Genomic DNA, 6,628 nt, shown 5'->3' with positions numbered 1-6,628 from the left:
TCTTCCCTTAGAAGATCTACCCATATTCCTAAAAAGAGAGAAAACTGGGTAGCACTGAATGCCAAGAGAGCATTGTTAGCAGATCAGGAGAAAATGCTAAGGGAATTGTATCTGCCACTGGCCATCTAGAAACAAAACAGTAGTATATCAGCATATCCAGCTACCTTTTTGAATAGAGACACTGGACATGTACAACAATGCAAAACACTTTAAAGAGTTATGAAGCTGGGCACCAACTTGAACTGGTACACAAATGACTGTGAAAATATACTCCTGGGTCCAGCATATGAGTTAAAATACTTCCAGGTAAGTCCTTTTCATTCACCCAGCATCTTTTTTAAATAGGTTAAGTCATTTATTTGTAGGTTGGCTCCATTTCCTGTAAAGAACTGAATTTAAAACACATTTAAACATGATGCTGGATACAATCTTTCTCATCCCTTCCCAAAGTAATCGCTTGAGCTTTTCAAGTGTCTCTTTTGGATGCAAGATTTCTCGCCCCTGAAAAGATTGAAATGTTCTTTGATTATCTTTCAAATACTGCCATTTTTAATGCTAGAATTGTGTTTATTGACATTAAATTCCTGCAGAAGCAAATCTCATTGAATTAATGGGGGTTTACTCTTAAAGTAAGTGGGTACAGAATTGCCACCTTAGTCCTTACACAAACTGGTCTATTAAGTTACAAAGGGGGCATTGTTAGCCATCAGCCATACTGTCAGAAATTTATCCTCCTGGGACTATGCTGCTGATGTCAGTGTTATTGTTTAACAATAACAATTCAAAGGGAGGTTTCAGATTTAAATTGCTGCTTAAGGTTTTAGTAGCAAATTGGATTCTGTTTATTCATACTCATTCCAAACCAATACAATCTTTGCAGTAAAGAAAGGAATTGCCTCTTATTGCCAGTGACCACTGTCAGTTTAGTCTTACACTGTGTGCACAGGAACAGGATATTCCTATTGGGTTGTGAGCTGGGCTTCTGCCACTGGGCATCACAGCTAAACATTAGAGTAGAGAAACTCAACTTGTATTTGTGACATTGATACTTTTTGCATTACCTTGGCACTTTGAGGCTGAGAAAAAAACACATAAATCCAATTATTTGTCAAATATGGATACAGTTGGCCCTTCTTATACGTACATGGATTTTTTTATACACGGATTCAAGCATCCATGGTTTGAAAATATTTTTTAAAAAGTATACATTTCAAATATCAAACCTTGATTTTCCAATTTTTATAAGGGACGCTGTTTTGCTATGTCATTATATTTAATGGGACTTGAGCATCCACAGATTTTTTTTTTAATTTAGTATTTTTGAGATTTTACAAACCAGATTTATCTACTTTCGATACATATATATACTTTTATATCTTAGTCATTTTTTTTACAAAACCCCCTAAATATCCCCTCAGTGCCCCCCTTTCCCCCCGGAGCCATTCCTGTCTTTATACTCCATCCAAAATTTTAACTCCTCCTATGGAGGTAATTTCCCATCTTCTTTTCTTAATACATTTTCAATACATTTTTTCAATATTTCATCAGAATCATTTCTTTTCCATAATCCTTTGTTTACTTTCAATTTACATGTTAATTTGTCATTAATTGCTAACTTCCAAACTTCTTTATACCAGTCCTCCAATTTCACATTTATTTTTGTCTTCCAATTTCTTGCTATGATTAATCTCACAGCAGTAAACAAATTTGTTACAAGGTTTTTTCCTTCTTTCCATTCTACTTCATTATATATTGATAACAATATTATGTTTGGTTTTCTGTCTATCTTTATATTCATAACATTTTCTATCTCTAATATTACTATTTCCCAAAATTTTTGCACATATTTACATTGCCACCACATTATATGTAGATATGATCCTACTTCCTGACAGCCTCTCCAACAATATTTTGAATTATCTTTGTGAGAGAAGTGACCAGTGGGGTCCCACAGGGCTCTGTCCTGGGCCCAGTGCTATTCCAGATCTTTATCAATGACCTGGATGACAGAACTGGGAGCATACTCATCAAATTTGCAGATGACACCAAATTAGGAGGAATAGCTAATACTCCAGAGGACAGGATCGAAATTCTGAGCCAAAGCTAACAAAATGAAATTCAACACAGAGAAATATAAGGTACTGCACTTACGGAGGAAAAATGAAATGCACAGATATCGGATGGGGGAAACCTGGTTGAATGAGACTACATGTGAAAGGGAACTGGGAGTCCAAGTAGACCACAAGTTGAACATGAGTCAGCAGTGTGATGCGGTAGCTAAAAAGGCCAATTCAATTTTAGGCTGCATCAATAAAAGTATAGTATCTAGATCAAGAGACATAATAGTGCCAGAAGCCCTTTCAGCATTGGGTAAGCAGCGGCGGCTGGAAGGAAAGAGAGAAGATAAGCAGGATGGAAGGAAGGAAAAGAAGGGAGGGAGGAGAGGGGAGGGAAGGAAGAGAGAAAGAAAGCCGCCTCCCCCTGGCTCTATCTAATGGGAACAACAAGTGTTCCCAGCGAAAAATGCGATTCCACAAAAGGTCCCTTTTCATAGTGAGAATGAGGGACCTTTTGGGAATTGCTTACAAAGCAGAGCAGAACCGGGTTGTGACACAGATTATACCCTAAGTGGGAATGACCCCAGGTATACGGGTCCCAAGCCATTTAAGGCTTTGCAGATCAAAATAGAAGAAGATTAAGAATGGGGAGGGCAGCCATGAAAGAACTAAACAAGATCCTAAGGAGTAGGGATACACAACTCAGCACTAAAGTTACAGTCATGCAAGCCATTGCATTCCCCATCACTGTGTACAGATGTGAAAGCTGGACAGTGAAGAAAGCAAATAAGACAGTGACTGCACCTGAGATGTGGTGCTGGAGAAGAGTGCTGAGGATACTGTGGTCAAAACAAACAAATGGGTCCTAGAACAGATCAAACCAGAAATCTCTATGGAAGCCAAGGTGACCAAGTTGAGGTTGTAATATTTTGGCCATATCATAAGAGGTCATGGATCACTAGAAAAGACAATAATGGTAGGAAAGGTATAGGGCAGAAAAAAGAGAGGAAGACTGAATGTGAGATGGATGGAGGGCATGAGCAGAGTAGTGGAGGACAGGAGGTCCTGGAGATGTTTCATCCACAGGGTCACCATGAGTTGAGATCAACCCAAGGGCAGCAGACAACAACAAAAGATCAAAACAAGCACTGATGATATATGTATTAAGCAATTCTCTTATCAATCTTAAGGCTTTGGAGATGGGGAAACAAATACAAAAGTAAAAAACAACACAACAAGTAATACACCGAGCTACTCTTTAAACACTGAAATGAGTAATAGCAGTGAATTACTTAAAAGCAAGATGTGAATAATGTGAATAATGGAGAAAATGTCTTTTAAAAAGTAACTTTCCAGGCTGCATGCTCCAGCGTGTTCCTCCCACCCTTAGGAAATGATTTAATAAGGAATCCCTTGAAGACTTGAAAGTTGTACCCTGGACTACATCCATACTGTAGAAATAGTCCACTTTGACACTGCTTTAACTGCCAGATCTCAATGGTATGGAGATATGGGATTTGTAGTTTTGGAAAATATTTAGCCTTCTCCATCAGAGAGCTCTGGTGCCACAACAAACTACAGTTCTCAGAATACCACAGCATTGAGCCATAGCCATTAAAGTGGGGTGAAACTGGATTATTACTGCACTGCAGAGGCAGCCCTGTAGTTCTTGCTCCACCTCTCAGTACTGAGGTGGTAAGCTTTTGGATTTTCACAGATCGTATGTTTATCTTTGTACGAATATAGAATCTTGCAGACGTACCTGGTATTTCCCCCCACTATTATTTGTACTTAGCACTGATGGTGCATTTTTGAATTGTTAAAATACAACGATACATTCTGCCAAGTTCATGTGGCCTTCTTGCAACATTTGCAGTGACTTTTGTTAGTTGCCGATGCAAGAGATAGGGGCACTAATTTTTTTTTTGCGTGCACAGTATATTGTTTCTTTGTATATTGTTTTGCATTGTCAGTCAGTCATAATTTATTATGGTCTATAGACCCCATATTTAAGCATTCAGTCAAAATATACATGTCATCAAGTTCCACAAAATAAAATTCCCTGCACTAATACAAGAATCACGGAGGTTGCTCAACTCTGACTGTTCCTTTGTAGTTTTGCATTGAAATAAGAGATCCCCCCCCCCCTTCTTAAAGTTGCAACTTTCTCATTTTTACCTGGAAATAGTTTTCAAAGCAGCTAGTCATGACAAGCCAAGAATCAGTCAAGAAAGGAGATAAGGTGGTGACACAGCCAGATAAGGGTTTTTATTGCTGGGATTTGTTCAGTTTTGGTTTGCTTAGTGTTTTGTTCTTTGTTCTTGCTTTAATTCCAGCCTCTCTCCTATTGTGCTTGGTTGGCCCTTTGGTATTCTTTACTGTAATAACTTTATTTGCATAGTGGATTGCTTACTAAACAAGAGGGCCCCAAAAAAGACTTTGAATGTAGTGTTTGTTAAACACTAGAGACGTCAACTCCTTCCTGCTCTCCAGGACTAGCTTCCATTTCACTGACTGATAGGGAAACAAGGAAAGTAAGCTTGTGCGACAACAATTTCCTAAATTTGTGCCTACTAGCATACCTCTGTTAACAAAGCCTCTGAAAAACAAGGTAATTTTTACCAAGTTTTTTTTTTCTGGATGCCTGGCTCCCACTTTTTTTCTTGTCCTCTGTCTAGAATGGAGGTGTAATGGTTTGAACGTTGGATTGCAATCCTGGAGACCAGGGTTTGGTTCCCAGCTCAGCCATAGAATCATAGAATCATAGAGTTGGAAGAGACCGCAAGGGCCATCCAGTCTAACCCCCTGCCATGCAGGAAATCCAGATCAAAGCATCCCCGACAGATGGCCATCCAGCCTCCGTTTGAAGACCTCTAAGGAAGGAGACTCCACTACACTCCGAGGGAGTTTGTTCCACTGTCGAACAGCCCTCACTGTCAGGAAGTTCCTCCTAATGTTGAGGTGGAATCTCTTTTCCTGCAGCTTGCATCCATTGCTCCGGGTCCTAGTCTCTGGAGCAGCAGAAAACAAGCTTGCTCCCTCCTCAATATGACATCCCTTCAAATATTTAAACAGGGCTATCATATCACCTCTTAGCCTTCTTTTCTCCAGGCTAAACATACCCAGCTCCCTAAGGCATTCCTCATAGGGCATGGTTTCCAGACCTTTCACCATTTTAGTCGCCCTCCTTTGGACATGCTCCAGTTTCTCAATGTCCTTTTTGAACTGTGGCGCCCAGAATTGGACACAATATTCCAGATGGGGCCTGACCAGAGCAGAATATAGTGGCACTATTACTTCCCTTGATCTAGACACTATACTTCTATTGATGCAGCCTAAAATCACATTGACCTTGTTAGCTGCCGCATCGCACTGTTGACTCATGTTCAACTTGTGGTCTACTTGGACTCCTAGATCCCTTTCACACGTAGTTTCATTCAGCCAGGTGTCCCCCATCCTATATCTGTGCATTTCATTTTTTCGTCCTAAGTGCAGTACCTTACATTTCTCCCTGTTGAAGTTCATTCTGTTAGCTGTGGCCCAGCTTTCTAGTCTATTCAGGTCATTTTGAATTTTGATCCTGTCCTCTGGAGTATTAGCTATTCCTCCTAATTTGGTGTTATCTGCAAATTTGATAAGTATGCCCCCAATTTTTTCCTCCAAGTCATTGATAAAGATGTTGAACAGTACTGGGCCAAGGACAGAGCCCTGTGGGACCCCACTGGTCACTTCTCTCCAGGATGAAAAGGAGCCATTCTTGAGCACCCTTTGGGTTCGTCCGGTCAACCAGTTACAAATCCACTTAACAGTTGCCTTGTCTAGCCCACATTTTACAAGCTTGTTTGCAAGAATGTCATGGGGAACTTTTTCAAAAGCCTTACTGAAATCAAGATATACTATATCGACAGCATTCCCTTCATCTACCAAGCTGGTAATTTTATCAAAGAAAGAGATTAGATTTGTCTGGCATGATTTGTTTCTCTGAAACCCGTGTTGACGTTTTGTGATTATGGCATTGCCTTCTAGATGTTCACAGATTCTGTTTAATGATCTGCTCCAGAATCTTTCCTGGTATTGATGTCAGACTAACTGGATGATAATTGTTGGGATCCTCTTTCTTCCCCTTTTTGAAGATGGGGACAACGTTTGCCCTCCTCCAGTCTGCTGGGATCTCTCCTGTTCTCCAGGAGTTTTCAAAGATTATTGCCAATGGCTCCGATATTACATTTGCCAATTCTTTTAATACCCTTGGATGTAGTTCATCTGGTCCTGGAGACTTATATTCGTTTAGAATAACAAGGTATTTGCTTATTCTGTGCTGAAATTCCCCTATTCTGTCCTCTGCTCCATTATCCTCAGGTTGAGCACCCTTTGCCTTTTCTGAGAAGACTGAGGCAAAGAAAGTGTTGAGTAATTCTGCCTTTTCTCTGTCTTCTGTTAGCATTTTGCCATCTTCTCCACGCAGTAGTCCTACAGTTTCCTTCTTCTTCCTTTTGCTGCGGACATATCCAAAAAAGCCCTTTTTGTTGTTCTTAACCTCTCTAGCAAGCCTGAGTTCATTCTGCGCTTTA

This window comes from Sceloporus occidentalis, unplaced genomic scaffold (genome assembly GCF_023333645.1).
Source record: "Sceloporus occidentalis isolate IW3139 unplaced genomic scaffold, rSceOcc1.0.p SCAF_1, whole genome shotgun sequence".
NCBI lineage: Eukaryota > Metazoa > Chordata > Lepidosauria > Squamata > Phrynosomatidae > Sceloporus > Sceloporus occidentalis.
This window is presented reverse-complemented; position numbering follows the sequence as displayed.